This window comes from Canis lupus, chromosome 24 (genome assembly GCF_011100685.1).
Source record: "Canis lupus familiaris isolate Mischka breed German Shepherd chromosome 24, alternate assembly UU_Cfam_GSD_1.0, whole genome shotgun sequence".
NCBI lineage: Eukaryota > Metazoa > Chordata > Mammalia > Carnivora > Canidae > Canis > Canis lupus.
Window position 1 is genome coordinate 23,988,194 of NC_049245.1, and position 16,298 is coordinate 24,004,491.

At 41.0% G+C, this 16,298-nt stretch overlaps 1 protein-coding gene across 4 annotated transcripts in view; it reads left to right on the plus strand.

Moving 5' to 3' along the window:
- The first annotated feature begins 1,949 nt into the window (after positions 1-1,949).
- ITCH (itchy E3 ubiquitin protein ligase) overlaps positions 1,950-16,298 on the plus strand; it is a 152,444-nt gene continuing 138,095 nt past the window's right edge. Inside the window, exons 1-2 of one of the 4 annotated variants that reach the window (XM_038572050.1) lie at positions 1,950-2,080; positions 6,145-6,221. The gene's annotated coding sequence lies outside the window, so the exon portion shown is untranslated. The remainder of the gene's footprint in view (positions 2,081-6,144; positions 6,222-16,298) is intronic. The other 3 variants (XM_038572048.1, XM_038572047.1, XM_038572049.1) reach the window with 3 other exon arrangements.

The following is a 16,298-nucleotide window of genomic DNA, read 5'->3' on the forward strand; positions in this document are numbered from 1 at the left end:
ACTACAGTTCTCAAACTTGTCTGGTGTCAAGAATCACCTGGGGCACTAGTTAAAAATCCCCATTCCCCAGAGCATACATTCTTAATAGGACAAAAATTGGTTGTGGATAGGAAAGTTTTTTTCTGGGATGCCTAGGTGGTTCAGTAGTTGAGCGTCTGCCTTTGGCCCAGGGCATGGTCCTGGAGTCCTGGGATCCAGTCTTGCATCAGGCTTCCTGCATGGAGCCTGCTTCTCCCTCTGCCTGTGTCTCTGCCTCTCCCTGTGTGTCTCTCATTAATAAATAAAATCTTAAAAAAAAAAAAGGAAACAAATTTTTCCTTGGTTATGTAAAAGTGCTCGTGCGCAAACCCATATATATGATACATTAATAGATGTACAGTATATTTGTGATATTAAAATTTCATGGGGGAATAACTAGGGAAAATGTCTAAAAATGTTCCTTAGATGATAATTTTTAAAAAGGTTGAAAAACACTGCCCTACAGCAGTGATTCTCCAAGTGTGGTCTGTGGTTAATGCAAATTCTCAGGCCCCACCCCAGACCTACTGAATCAGAAATTCTAGGGGTGGGGTCCAGCAATCTATGGTTTAATGAATCCTTTTTTTTTTTTTTAAGATTTTATTTATTTATTCATGAGAGACAGAGAGACAGAGGCAGAGACACAGGCAGAGGGAGAAGCAGGCCTCACGCAGGGAGCCCAACATGGGACTGGATCCCACGTCTCCAGGATCAGGCCCTGGGTTGAAGGCGGCCCTAAACTGCTGAGCTGCTGAGCCACCCAGACTGCCCAGTTTAATGAATCCTTCAGGAGATTTTTTCTCTCTCTTTTTTAAAGATTATATTTATTTATTCATGAGAGACACACAGAGAGATGCAGAGACATAGCAGAGAGACAAACAGGATCCCTGTGGGGAGCCTAATGTGGAATTCCATCCCAAGACCCTGGGATCACAGCCTGAGCGAAAGGTAGATGCGCAACCACTAAGCCACTCAGGTGCTCTTCTTTAGGAGATTCTGATGGGCACTAAAGTTTGAGAACCACTGCCTTGGAGATTCTGAATGGGTTAGGATCCAGAAGTCTGCATCATTAATAAGCTCTCTTAAGTCATATTGCAGGAATGCAATTTGAGAATTGAGAATTGAGATTTGAACATACTTTGAAAAATGCAAGTGACTTTCCAGATGGTAAAATATGTTCATAAGGAGGAAACAGGCTAAACAATAATAGCTAAGGTCATTAATTAGGAAGCCCTTATCTGGGCCTCTGAATTTACTTGCACAGCCTATTAATTCTCACAAACAACCCATAAAGAAGAGGATGGACTCTGAAGTCAAACTGCCTGGGTTCCTATCCAGCTTGTGACTTGGTTTACCCATCTGTAAAGTGAGGATAATGGAGGTAGTTTCCTTATAGATTTGTTGTGAGGATTAAAGAAGCTTATTGATCAGCTCTTCCAATACCTGCCAGATTGGCACCACTTACATGTAGGCTATTCTCATCATCCTTAAGCGTACTTTGTTAAAAGGTGGATTTGAACCCCATCAATTTAACTCCCCAGCGTTACTTTCTTAAGGACTAAACTATAATCCAGTGTTTCTGAAAGTGTGATTCCCCCACCAGAAGCACAGCCGAGTTAGAAATGCAAATTACTAGATCTCATCCCAGATCTGCTGAAACGGAAACTCTGGGGGTGGGGCTCTCCTAAATGTCAACAAGCCCTTCAGGTGTTTCTGATGCACAATAGCTTTTGGGAACCACAGCTACAGTCTTTAGAGGTTCTGGGGAAGTGGGCATACTTTAAAAAAAAAAAAAAAAAAAAAAAAGCCTAGAGTGGCTGCGAGCAATCCCATAGTCCCTCCTACTAAGGGCGAGTAAACTCCGGTGTAGCTGCGCTGCCCAGCTCCGGCCAATTCTCCCGGTCAGCGCGCAAGGCTTTCTGGGGCTTGTAGTCCACATCCCTGCCGAGCAGGAGGCGCCTGCGCGTTGGCCGCCAACTCGCTCTAGTCGCTGTGGTCTGGGCTCGGGACCGGCTGCCATCTTAGTCGAGGGACTGAAGAGTCGCCGCCGCCCCGAGTCCCGGTAAACATTCGCGGGCGGACTGGGGGCGCTTCTGGGTAGGAGGGGGAGCCCGCAAGAGAGTGTCGGAGGAGAACCAGGGGTGAAGGAGTGCGGCGCGCGGGCAGAGGACCCTAGAGCCGCGACTGCTCTCTCCTCTCTCACAGCCGGTGCCCGTGGGGGGCGCGGGGAGCTCGGGCTAGTGGCCGAGGGGTGGGTTGGCCGGAGACGCCGAGGAGCCACTTTTTGACCGAGGCGTGGGGAGCCCCTCGCCTCGCGGGCGCCAAGTTGTGAGAGGGCTGGGCCGCGTTGGGCGCCAGCTGGGGCCGGCCCCGCGCCCCTCAGCCCCGCCCGGGGGCCACTCTCCCGCGGCCCGGCCTACGCGCGGGGCCCGGCGGCAGCGGCCGGAGCGGCCGACGTGGCCCTGTGAGGGGCGGCGGCCGGGCCCACCTGCCACTCGGCTGGCCTTCCCGAGACTTTTTGGAGCCCCCAGTCACGAGGCAGGCCCAGCGTAGCGGCTGCCTTCTCTTTCTTACACTCCCCTCCTCCCTCCATTGTCCCCCATCGTGGTGGTCCCGGCCCAGGCGCCCTTTTCCGCGCCTGCTGCCGCGGCCCCGCGGGCACCTCCCGGCGCCGAGTTTTGCAGACGTGGAGCTGTCACTGCCCTCCCTCTTGAGTGCCCTTTTCTTTGGCAGAGAAAAGAAAAAAAAGTAGTCGTGAACGTATTCTAAGGGTGAGAACGTGATGAGGACACGACTTAGTGGGGGAACTCAAGTTTTCAGACACAGTCTCGGGCCACGGCTTACAGAGAAACACAGGGTCTGTGCGCTCAAGGTGGACGTTGGGCCTAAAGTTAAAGATGTAACAAGGTGAACGTGCAAACTACCCGAAATTCACGATTCCCCAATAACAACTCAGCTTTTCTCGGTTATATGCGCATGTTAGTCTTGTTACATTTTCTGCCATAATTCTACAGCTTCAGTATACTTTTTTGGGAGTGAGGGTTGGGGAAGGAAAAGTGGGATTTTTTTGCCCTTTGGAAATTATTGAGGCACTGGAGCCAGTCACTTATCATTGCACTTAGTTGGGGGGTCTCCCGCATCTTTTCTTAATCGATTTTAGGGAAGTATGTAAAGGCAGCGGATACTAACCCTCAAAATCAGCTAAGGATTTCTCAGCTGAAATAAAGTTCTCATGGCAGCTATGCTGGAAGCCTGCACTATGTATTTATTCATAGATTTACTCGGGGTACAGTTATCAACAGAATGTAAGGTTTTTGGGTGTGAGTCCAGAAGGAATTCCTTCATGGTCAGTATATGAATCAAGTCAAAAAGGACATGAAATAAAAAATGAGTGCAGAATACGTTTTCACAGTATTCCAGAGGGAATCATTTCTGAATTCTAAAACAAAACAAAACAAAAACAAAAAACAAAAAACAAAAAAAACCCATCTGTTCGCCTATTGAAAAAGATAGACAAACCAGTAGTTCCTCAAATTGCACATTAGAATAGTTAGGGGAGCTTTTTAAAAGTAGAAATTCCAGGGTCTCCTTTTCTGACATCAATTTAGTAGGTCTGCTTTTGCCCTGAAGAATTTATTTTTAAAACATGCCTCAGGCAGCTCTCTTGGTTTTGGGAACCACTGAGGCAAACAATACTGTGAATCTACTGAGAAGCTTGAGACAGAATTGGCCAGTTCTGTCTGGGGTTTGGCTGTTGAAGGTGGCAGGACCTGCTCCTGTCCTAAGTTTGGCCTTAGATGATGAGTGGGAATGTGATAAGGATGGGGTAAGGGAAGGACAGTGCTGTATGTAAATGCAGAAGATAGTGGGAGAAAAAGGGTTCAGGGAACAGGGAGTGGGATGGGGAAGGAGAGCATTGTAGGATGTGAGGTCAGAAAGGTAAAAGGAGGTAACTGAAAAGTTATAATGCTAAAAACTGGAGTTTTATGTTAGTAGATTCAGAATTTAGACAGGGAAGTGATATGAGTGACGTGTGTTGTAGAAAAATGGCTCTGGTGATGAGAGTGAAAGGGTGGAAGAGTGGCTATTGCAGAGGTCTAGGTGAGAGGTGAAAGGACTTAATGTTGGAGAGAGGCTGTGGGGATGCTCAAGGGATTAGATTTAGTTCTTTACTAGTGCAATATTGTTGCCATATTTTTGGATGAGACTTTTTGGGGCCAGACTGGGTAAAAAGGCTCTTGTTCTGTAAAAAGAACCCATTAGCAAATCTGAACAATATTACCAGGTTATATATATTAATGGTATCAAAATATATTGTTCATTAGTACTTTTGGAAAATTAGAACTAAATTGGTTGCATTTGGAGGAGAACTTGGAGATTACACTGAAATTTATGACTTTCAACACTACTGATCTAAGCCTGTTGGAAGTGTTTTTCTCTTGTACTCAGGAACTTGGTATTAGAATTTTGGAAGAGATAATCTAGTCCACAGTGGCAAATATATTTTGGTTAATCAATTCTGCTTTGAAGTAGCTGCCAAAAGCACTGTATTGAGAAGGATTTTGGTCATATGTGCTCTCTGGGAAAGTAAGTTATGATTGATAAGTGCCTGATACTTCCTGTGGACACTGTCATCTCCTAGGTGATATATATGCCAGGTATATGCCATAATTAGACTAGTCCAACCTATTAGTTTTCTGTTTGCTTATAAAAAAAAAAATCCTAAGCAGTAAATAATTTACCTAGAACAGGTTAAGATTTAGAGCTAGAATTAGAACCAAGTTTTGTGACTCTTAGTTTATTATTCTCCAGTGTGTCAAGATGATTGTGTGCTGCTAAAAAACTTTTGGTATTAGATGAAAAGAAAAAAGGTATTTCTATCTAGCCAGTGCCTCTTGACTGCTTAGGCAAGAGTTTAACAAGGAACTTTGGCCTAGCAGTGAATTTTGTTGTATTTATTCTGGCTTAAGAAATTTGTTGTTAGTACTGATAGGAAATAGTCACCTGCTTGTGGTTTTTGTTTTTTCTCACTTCCTTATTCCTCACCTCTCTCTCAATTTTGGGTTTTGGGGATTGGTTTCCTTTATATGAATTAAGACAAAAATGTATAAATTTTTTTTCTCTATTTACAGCACCTCACCAAATTCTAGGCTCACAATAAGCTCTTAGTAAAGGCATGTTGATTTTTGTAGCCGTACATGATACTGGTTTTGAGTTAACAAATTAGCAAGGGGAGTTGCAGAATTGAATTGCAGCATTATCTGGTTGGTAGGTTGGCCCTCAGCTAAAAATATTGTGTTGGAAAGTAGCCTCACATTAGTAATTAACCAGAAGCTGTTCCTCCTTCAGTCTAGCAGTGCTCTGTCCTTGGAAAGCTGCTGCCACCTCAGTTTTTTTTCTTTTCAGAACTGACTGTACTCTGATCCTTGAAGTACTTTTTCTTTTCCTATCCTTAGGAGCCTCCCAAGTTGCAGGGACCATCCTTACAGTGACCCCAGTAGGTAGAGTGTGTTTATATTGCCATCCTAATTTTGCCACGTAGCCATCATACCCAGGTGGGCATCACCCCATACTATATATGAGTCATTTTCCCCCAACTCACCTTCTTTTTTTTTTTATTTAATTTTTATTTATTTATGATAGTCACACAGAGAGAGAGACAGAGGTGGAGACATAGGCAGAGGGAGAAGCAGGCTCCATGCACCAGGAGCCCGATATGGGATTCGATCCTGGGTCTCCAGGATCGCGCCCTGGGCCAAAGGCAGGCGCTAAACCGCTGCACCACCCAGGGATCCCCCCAACTCACCTTCTTAACCTCCTTGCCCCACCAAAAGTGATCTGTCCCTGCCCTCCCACAATTATCCCATGAAACGTTTATTTTTATTTTATTATTTTTTTAGACTAGTCTCTATGTCCCATGTGGGGCTGGAACTCATGACCCCAAGATCAAGAATTCTATGCCCTATTGACTGAGCCAGCCAGGCACCCTTTTCCCATAAAATATAAAAAGATAAAAAAAAAAAATATATATATAAAAAGATGCTGTGCTGTCAGATTCCCAAGGTCATTGCTAATCTGATGTGTTAATAGGGATAATGTGTTAATGGACCCTCCTTCCCCTCTCAGGTAACATGCATTTAACAGTGGCCTTCTGGAGACAACGCCTTAATCCAAAGAAGTGACTCGAACGGTGAGAACTTCAGGTACGGTGGCAGGCCTGTGAAAGAGATTAGGGGGTGGAAATGGTGCAGAGTGTGAGCTTTGGTCATATAACTGCTGTGGGGAGGTATGGGAAAAGAGGATGTTGATGCTGCGTTGATTGAAATAGAGTTTCCACATGGATTTGAAACTGGGTCTTCTCCATAAGGATTAGCTTGTGAGCCACATTCTGCTCTTACTTTGGATCTTCTGACTTTTTTCTTGTTTTTTTGTTTTTTGTTTTTTTTTTCCCTTGGACATACACACTCTTTTTCCACTTGTGCTGTTTTATAAACATTTATCTTTGTATACTTGTCCAGATACGTGTATTATAGTTAAAAAGTGTAAGAAGTAAAAAGAAGGCAACATGCAGTGGAGAAAGAGAATGTAGAAAGAAAACTTGACTTGATTTTTTTAAGGTTTTATTTGAGAGAGAGAAAGAAAGAGAAAGACAAAGAAGGAAAGAGAAAGAAAAAGAAGGAAAGCAGACTCCTTCCTTAGCAGGAGGCCCAATGCAGGGCTTGATCCCAGGACCCGGAGATCATGACCTGAGCTGAAGGCAGTTGCTTAGCCGATTGGGCCACCAAGGTGTCCCTGGTCTGATTTGATTTTGCTGCTGACAAACTGACTTTTGGCAAGTTATTTAATCTTGCCTGGTCTCAGTTTATTTTTTTTTTTAATTTTTATTTATTTATGATAGTCACAGAGAGAAAGAGAGAGAGGCAGAGACACAGGCAGAGGGAGAAGCAGGCTCCATGCACCAGGAGCCCGATATGGGATTCGATCCCGGGTCTCCAGGATCGCGCCCTGGGCCAAAGGCAGGCGCCAAACCGCTGCGCCACCCAGGGATCCCCTGGTCTCAGTTTATATATCTGTAAAATAGATGTATTGATTCCTACCTGCCTTCCTGATGTTTTGTAAGGATCAAATAAAATAATACATACTAAAGCTTTAGAAAAAAATGAGGGCAGCCTGGGTCGCTCGGTGGTTTAGCGCCGCCTTCAGCCCAGGGCCTGATCCTGGGGACCTGGGTTCGAGTTCCACGTCGGGCTCCTTGCATGAAGCCTGCTTCTTCCTCTGCCTGTGTCTCTGCCGTGCTCTCTCTCTCTCTGTTCCTCTTATTTCTCTCATTAATAAATAAATAAATAAAATCTTAAAAAAAATGAATTCACAACTTAAGATATTATCTAGGTTTAAAATGTGGGAGAAGTTGGCAGTAATAATGGGAAGGAAGACATGAGGACAGGACAGATTGACTTTAAAGGATCAGGAGAGATAAAGAAGACTAGTTAAGAAGAAAAAGTAAAAAAAAAAAAAAGAAAAAGTAAAGCATGAAAAAAGTCAAGCAGTGGGATACCTGAGTGGCTCAGCGGTTGAGCGTCTGCTTTTGTCCCAAGACGGTATCCTGGAGTCCTGGGATCGATCCCACATCGGGCTTCCTACATGGAGCCCGCTTCTCTCTGCCTACGTCTCTTCCTCTCTCTCTGTATCTCTCATGAGTAAATAAAATCTTTAAAAACAAAAGTCAACAACAACAACAACAAAAAAAGAAAAGTCAAGCAGTAAGAGAATAAGGAATGAATGAAGTAGAACTAATGAATTGGTAGGTGAGAAAGCTGAATAGGATAGTGGTCCCTTTCACTAATTCTAACCTTGCAACTCTTTGTTGTCATTATCATTACCACCTTCTTCACATAAATCGCCTATCCATACTTAGAGTCTTGTCTTCACTGTAAACATCAGTATTCATACTTCTGTGTGCCTCTTTGTGTTTGGTTTATATTTCTGTTAACTACCCTATAAATGCTTAGAGATTGACTATGATTTGCTTATTATGGTGTCCCAGGTCATTGCCATAACCAAATGTGTACTTACTCCATTCTTTTTTATAATTATGGAGAGAAGGAGAAGATGGGGAGAGCTTTGTGAGAGATAGTAGGAAAGGAAGTGACTAAAGGAAAGTAGATAAATAAGACATGGTAAGGGGGCAGCCCGAGTGGCTTAGCGGTTTAGCGCTGCCTTCAGCCCAGGGCCTGATCCTGGGGACCTGGGATCAAGTCCCACGTCAGGTTTCTTGTGTGGAGCCTGCTTCTCCTTCTGCCTGTGTCTCTGCCTCTCTCTCTGAGTCTCTCATTCATAAATAAATAAATAAATAAATAAATAAAATCTTAAAAAAGAAAAGAAAGGAAATGCATGAAAATGAAAAATACATAGAGCAATAAAAGAAGGGGAAAGGAGATGATGTTACCTGCACCAAAGGAAAAAGGTAGCTTTCATTTCTTTAATGGTAATATACCTCACAAAAAGCTGTATGCTGGGAAAAATTCCTCATACCAACTATCTGTAAAATGTTTCTAAAAGTGTCCACTACATCCTGAACTTACAGAGTAGTTCTTTGTGGAAAGAAAACTAGGACAACATTTAGAAGACCTGGGTCCTAGCCTTGGTATTGACTCTTCTCTGTGTTTCTCATGAATAAATAAATGAAAAAAATCTTTAAAAAAAAAATAAAGGTATCAAATGTGATGATCTCTCTGTTTTCTTTCATCTCATTTTTTGATTATATTTTGTACTTCATGTGCTGGCTCACTAATTTTTCAGGGTCTTGTTGATACCACGATATAAGATTGGTCTTAAAAATATCTTAAAATTAAAAAAAATTTATTCATGAGAAACGCAGAAAGAGAGGCAGGTCTTTCTCCATCTCAGGAACCCCAGAACCACGACCTGAGCCAAAGGCAGGTGCTTAATCACTGAGCCACCCAGATTCCTTGGTCTTAGAAATATCTTATAGTAGAACTTCATAATATCAATTGCCTTATAAAATTTTTAAAAAAATTTTATTTATTTATGATAGTCACAGAGAGAGAGAGAGAGAGGCAGAGACACAGGCAGAGGGAGAAGCAGGCTCCATGCACCGGGAGCCCGACGTGGGATTCGATTCCGGGTCTCCAGGATCACGCCCTGGGCCAAAGGCAGGCGCCAAACCGCTGCGCCACCCAGGGATCCCTTATCAATTGCCTTATAAATGAGAAGCCATTATATTTTAAGTTCTACTTCAAACATTGGCAGAAAGAGAGACTTATAGAAAACATTGTATAGAAATGTTGTTTGTATTTTTCAACAATCATTTATTGAGCTTCTGTTGTGCTAGGTCCTAATGGGTACTTAATATAAAACCCCTGCCTCAAGGATTTTGTGTTTTTTGTCGTGAAAACAAAGTTACTGACCAGTAATTGTTGTAAAAAGCAGGGCGATAGATGCTACAATAAGGATTGCATTGCATTGCAATTTAAGGTACCAACTTTAGATTTCTTGGTTCCTTTAACATACCTGAATATGTGCTAAATGCTGCTGTTGTAGGTAATACAGGGACTCATGATGGAAAAAAACCCAATTCCTGCCCTCAAGCAACTTGCAGGTTTTTTTTTTTTTTTTTTCCCCAGGTCTGGAAACTGCTTACCCTAATAGATTTACTCTTCTGTCACAGGAAATAAGTTTTGTACTATCACTTCATATTTTTATTTTTTTAATTTTTGTTTATTTTTTAAAGATTTTATTTATTTATTCATGAGAGACACGCGCAGAGAAGCAGGCTCCATGCCCGGGTCCCCAGGATCACGCCCTGGGCTGAAGGCGGCGCTAAACCTTTGAGCCACCTGGGCTGCCCAACTTCAAAGTTTTAAACAAAGAATTCATCTGCATATTGAGCTTGCCTTACTCCAGAAATGTTTAATAGCATACTTGCTGTCTGATAAAATATATTATTTTATTGGATCTCTAAGTGTTTTCTCTGTCAATGACAGAAATTCTTATTTTAGGGTAAAGAAAAATCCAAATGCCATCTGAATAGCATGTTTAGGTGAACTTTGGTTTGCTTCTTAGTCATCTTTCAGAGAAAGAGTGGAATCTAAAATTTAGCCTTGATCTTTGTTCCAAGGAATCAATTTAGTTGGTCACAGAAGAGAGGATGCTAGTCTAAAGGAATCATATTGTAGAAGTTAACAATGTGTACTAGAGTTAGATTGTCTGGTTTTGGATTTTGACTCTACCATGTACTAGGAGTATGATGTTGGCCAGGTTCCTCATCTATAAATTGGGAATAATAATGACATATATCCATAGGGTTGTTGTGTGGGTTAAATAAGATAATGTGTTTTTGCTTGAACAGTAGTTGGCTTGCAATAAGTGTGTTGTGTTTATTGTTGTTGTTGTTATTTTATTATTATCATTACCACCAACCTTGTCTTAAAATTGTTTCAGTACTTTAATTCATTATCTAAGGTGACCATTGTAAATTTAAGTGGAATATTTTATTTTATTTTATTTTATTTTATTTTTATTATTATTTTTTTTATTTATTATTTATGATAGTCACAGAGAGAGAGAGAGAGAGAGAGAGAGGCAGAGACACAGGCAGAGGGAGAAGCAGGCTCCATGCACCGGGAGCCCGACGTGGGATTCGATCCCGGGTCTCCAGGATCGCGCCCTGGGCCAAAGGCAGGCGCCAAACCGCTGCGCCACCCAGGGATCCCTAAGTGGAATATTTTAAATAGTAATGATCTGATTGAGACTTAAGTGGACTAGGAAATTCATGTTCCTCTAATGGTGTAGCTGTTAAGCAGCTTTGGCTTACTTTTTAAAAAAATTGAAAGGTAAAATTGACTGGTTTAACCATTAAAAATACATAATTCAGTGTGTTGGCTCACTATTGATCTCATGGGGAGTATAGGATCAAGTATAGCTTGAACACCTTAACTTTTTTTCTAAACAGAAACTGGGCATCCAGATTTTGTAAGAAATCTTTATTTTTAAATGTTGGCAACTTTTGAAATCGTAATATAAACACTGTGGGCCAAGTGACTCACCACTGTGGGCAGGATTTGTCTTGTGGATTGCCACTTTGCAACCCCTGTTCTGGAGCTTGACTTTTTGCATCATAGCCCATGCTCCCTGCCTTCTGGGCAGAAAGTCCTTACCCACATAAAGATTTAAAACAGTTCAGGCCATATCTTAGAGCAGTCTAAGGCTGAATAAGAGATATGCAGAATAATACTTAAGGCAGAGAGGAGGAGGGAAGTTATTTAAGACTGAGATTTGGAATGGGCAAAGTGGAATGGACTTGAGATGGTGATAGTATAACAAGTAGATTAATTGGAGTTTAGATTAATCTGAAGAGGGTTTTTTTTTTTTAAAGATTTTATTTATTTATTCATGAGAGATTTTATTTATTTATTCACAGAGAGAGAGAGAGATAGAGAGGCAGAGACACAGGCAGAGGGAGAAGCAGGCTCCATGCAGGGAGCCCAACGTGAGACTTGTGGGACTCGATCCTGGGTCTCCAGGATTACGCCCTGGGCTGAAGGCGGTGCTAAACTGCTGAGCCACCAGGGCTGCCCTGAAGAGGGTTTTTATAAGCCTAGTAGTAAGAGAAAGTTTTGAAAAGTTAAGAGGAAACTTCTTGTTTTGGGAGAACCTTGAGTCCTATTGGCTGGCAGGATAAAATGGTATTTTGTGGCGATTTCTCAGGTAATATCGAGATCTGCAGTATTTTTTTTATTTTTATTTTTATTTTTATTTTTATTTTTTTTTTAGATCTGCAGTATTTATACTAGAGTTGGCAGTCTGGAGGCAGGGAGACTAGGCTAGGGAGGTCAGTGGTCATGGAAATGGAAAGGAAGAGACGAAAGCTTAAGAGACAAGAGAGACAAAGAGACAAAAGCAGAGACAAAAGCATATATATGGATCACACTGTGACATTGAGACCATGCAGTAGATGAAGAGAGCCAATTTTGAAGGCTTTCCCCCTATTCATTCCTTTGTAAAAACTGGGGTATGTGAGGATAATACTATTATCCCTCCTTTTTCATGTTGTGGATCTTGCTGTATCACTCTGCCCTAGCACCTCTTTAATGATGGATCACAATACAAAGTCTTATGATTTCTCAGCTTGTACAAGAGAATAGAAAAAAGAAGAAACCAAGTAGTTCAGCTGCTTATTACATTTCTAGTGTGGGATTTTTGGTGATCTCAGCCTCTGATAAGCTTCCCTAGACTTTATACATGGAATTTTTATATTTACTGACAGTTTGCTCATGGAAAATATGTAGAATTTTGCTGCAGAAACTTGACAATAATTAATTTATGATTTAGAATGTTTAAAGAAACTGATAAACATTGTAGAAAGGTGGAATGTGTTTATTCTGTATAACTTGAGAAAGTGATATTTAGGATTTTATTTTCACGAGGCCTTTTGTCCTGTTTGTACTGTCTCATGAAAATTTTCTCAACATACACAGGGAAATTATTTCTTATTCTTGGCTAAAATGCCAAATATAGTTACTGTAAGTGTTCTCTTTGGTAAGTAAGCTGAATAGTATGTTAGATGTAGCCTGAGTATTAAGAATAGTTGAGATGCAGGGCGCCTGGCTGGCTCAGTGGTTGGGTGTCTGCCTTGGGCTCAGGGTGTGATCCCAGGATCCGGTACCGAGTCCCACATCCGGTACCCTACAGGGAGACTGTTTCTCCCTCTGCCTGTGTCTGCCTCTCTCTCTGTGTCTCTCATGAATAAATAAATAAATATTAAAAAAAAAAAGAATAGTTGAGATGCAGTATTTCCCTCATTGATAATAAAAGTACTGAACTGAGCCTCTGAAAAGTACAAAAAGTTGATGCTGTCAGAGAGATGCAGCAACAGGGTCAAATAGATTTGAGCTAAACCTAATCTTGTTTAATGGAGAAGAGATTTTTTTTTAAAGCATGGTCTAACCTAGTTTTTGGAATTCATTTGCTCTGAATATTGAAAGGGATTTTCAGGTGGCTCATTTAATTATAGATCTGAAAAAAAAATAATTATAGATCTGCTTTGGAAGTGGGAAGGCAAGTAACATGAGAGAGGCATTAGCTGCATTTGTTTCTTTTTTTTTTTTTTAATTTTTATTTATTTATGATAGTCACAGAGAGAGAGAGAGGCAGAGACACAGGCAGAGGGAGAAGCAGGCTCCATGCACTGGGAGCCTGACGTGGGATTCGATCCCGGGTCTCCAGGATCGCGCCCTGGGCCAAAGGCAGGCGCTAAACCGCTGCACCACCCAGGGATCCCTGCATTTGTTTCTGTGGAAAGTCAGTAGTCAAAAGGAAATCCCAGATTATCCTTTTCTTTGCTGCAGTTTTTGGAGGAAAGATATTTACAACATGTCTTAATTTATTATTTATTTATTTATTTAGTCTTTTTTTTTTAAAGGATTTTATTTATTTATTCATGAGAGATAGAGAGAGAGAGAGAGAGAGAGAGAGAGGCAGAGACCCAGGCAGAGGGAGAAGCAGGCTCCATGCAGGGAGCCCAATGTGGGACTCGATCCCAGGTCTCCAGGATCACACCCTGGGCTGTAGGCTGTGCTAAACCGTGGAGCCACCAGGGCTGCCCAACATGTCTTAATTTAAAGCTGTATTTTATATATACTGAAATGTGCAGAACCTAGTTACTACTGCTTTTCATTGTCTGGAATGTTGCTGACATTTACCTGCTATCATCTCCTTGCCTGTTGTCTTTATCTTTGAGGGTTTTGACTTCATTTATTTCATTTTTTTTTTCCATTTATTTCATTTTGCTGGTGTTTCAGGAGGGAGTGGAGATGGAGTGCTTATGTTCAGTCAGCCCTGTTAGTTGATTTTACTATATCAATGGATATTTTCATCTCTAAAGGACAAAGAAAATGATGAATTTATCTGTCCTGTTTATTTTGTTTGTTTCTTTTTGTGGTAAGATACACATGACATAAAACTGACTATTGTAACCATTTTTAAGTGTTCAGTTTAGTGGTATTTAGTATATTCACTATTGTGCAGCCATTACCATTGTGTGTCTTTAGAATTTTTTATCATCCCAAACTGAAACTTAGTACCAATTAAAAAATAACTCACCATTCCCCTTCCCTTAGCCCCTGGTAACCACTCTATTGCTGCTTTTTTGTCTCTGTATAGAATTTGAGTATTTTAGGTGTACCTCATATAATTGGAATCATACAATAGTTGTCATTTATGTCTGGCTTATTTCACTTTGCATAATATCTTCAAGGTTCATGTAGCATGCATCAGGATTTCATTCCTTGTTAAGGCTGATTAATACTCCACTTTATGTGTCTACCACATTTTGTTTATCCATTCCTCTGTTTATGGACATTTAGCTTACTTCACCTTTGGACTTTTGTGAATAATGATGCTATGAATGTGGGCACACAAATAATTGTGAGTCCCTTCTTTCATTATTTTAAGGTATATTCCCAGAAATAGAATCTTTGGATCCAGTGGTAATTCTGTGTTTGATTTTTTGAGGAACCACCATACTGTTCAAATAGCAGCTATACCATCTTACATTCCCATCAGCAGTGCACAAGAATTCTAGTTTTCCACACTCATACCATTTGTTATTTGCTGTTGACTTTTTAAAAAAATATCCTAATGAGTGAATCTGTATCATTATAGTTTTGATTTGCATTTCTCTAATGATTAGTGATACTGAGTGTCTTTTCATGTACTTATTGGCTGGTAGTATATTTTTTTGAGAAGTGTCTGCTGAAGTCCTTTTTTAATTAGGTGGTTTGGTATTTGATGTCCTAATTATTTTGTAGACTTCTGCCTGTATCTTTTTCTGCTTCTGAGTCTACTGTGATTCTCCTCCTTTCCTATTGTTGACAAAGCAGCTAGACCCATTCTCTCCAACAGATAGCCCCTTAATAAATGTTTGGTGATAAAAGGTTAAAAGTAGGGCTTTTTGGAAAGGTAAAGGTTGGTTGGGGCAAGACTTTCATTACATTTTTCTCTTGTTTTTGGAGTTCCCTATTCTCTTTTAATCACTTATTTGGTGGGATTAAACTTTTTTAAAAAAGATTTTATTTATTTATTCATGAGAGAGACAGAGAGAGGGGTAGAGACACAGGCAGAAGGAGAAGTAGGCTCTCTGAGGGAGCCTGATGTGTGGGACTCAATCCCATGACCCTGGGATCACGACCTGAGCCAAAGGCAGACAGTCAACCATTGAGCCACCCAGGCATCTCTAAACATTTTTTTTTTTTTTTTTAAGATTTATTGGTTTATTTGAGACAGTGCGCAAGCAAGCAGCAGGGAAGGGCAGAGAGAGAGCGAGGGGGAGAGAGAATCCCCAAGAAGGCTTCCTGCTGAACAGGGAACCCAACTCTGGGTTCTGTCTCGGGACCCCAAGATCATGACCTGAGCCAAAAATCAAGAGCTGGACATTTAACCAGCTGAGCCATTCAGTGCCCCTAATGGGGTAGACATTTATAAAAGATCATGCTTTTAGGCAAAGAAGTCCATGTGTCATTTAAATTTCATTTTAGAGAAGGAAAATATAGGATCTTATTAAAAGAAACTTGATTCTTCTCTGAGAAGCTTGCTGTTATTACTGTTTAAGAAAATACAACTCAACCTGAGATATCCAAAGAAGGATTTTACTTTTGTGATTCCAAACGAAGAAAATCTGTTTTAATCATTTCAGTGATTCGCTTAAAAAAAAAAAACACACAAAAAACAAAGCGTTCTCTGTACCCAGTGTAGGGCTCAAACTCACAACTCTGAGATCTAGTCTCATGTTCTACTGACTGAGCCAGCTAGGTACCCCTCAGTGATTCACTTCTTATTTAACTTTTTATTGTGTAATGATTTGGGATTTCTTATTTTGAGACTGCTATTTCCTAGAGTTTTTTGTTTTAGACAAGAGGGGATTGGGAGTGATCCTATACTCAATACATATATTAATACTTTTTTATAAGATTTTTTAAAAATTTATTTATTCATGAGAGACACACACAGAGAGAGAGGCAGAGACTCAGGCAGAGGGAGAAGCAGGCTCCACGCAGGGAGCACGATGTGGGACTCGATCCTGGGATTCCAAGATCATGCCCTGGGCCGAAAGCAGGCGCTAAACCGCTGAGCCTCCCAGGGATCCCTTTTTGGCTCCTTTTAATAAAAATATAAATTTGCTTATAAAGTGTACATACATGTTACTCAATAGCTCATTAGTATTGACATCTAGTTTACTTGATAGTTCTTAAATTATGTTCAGA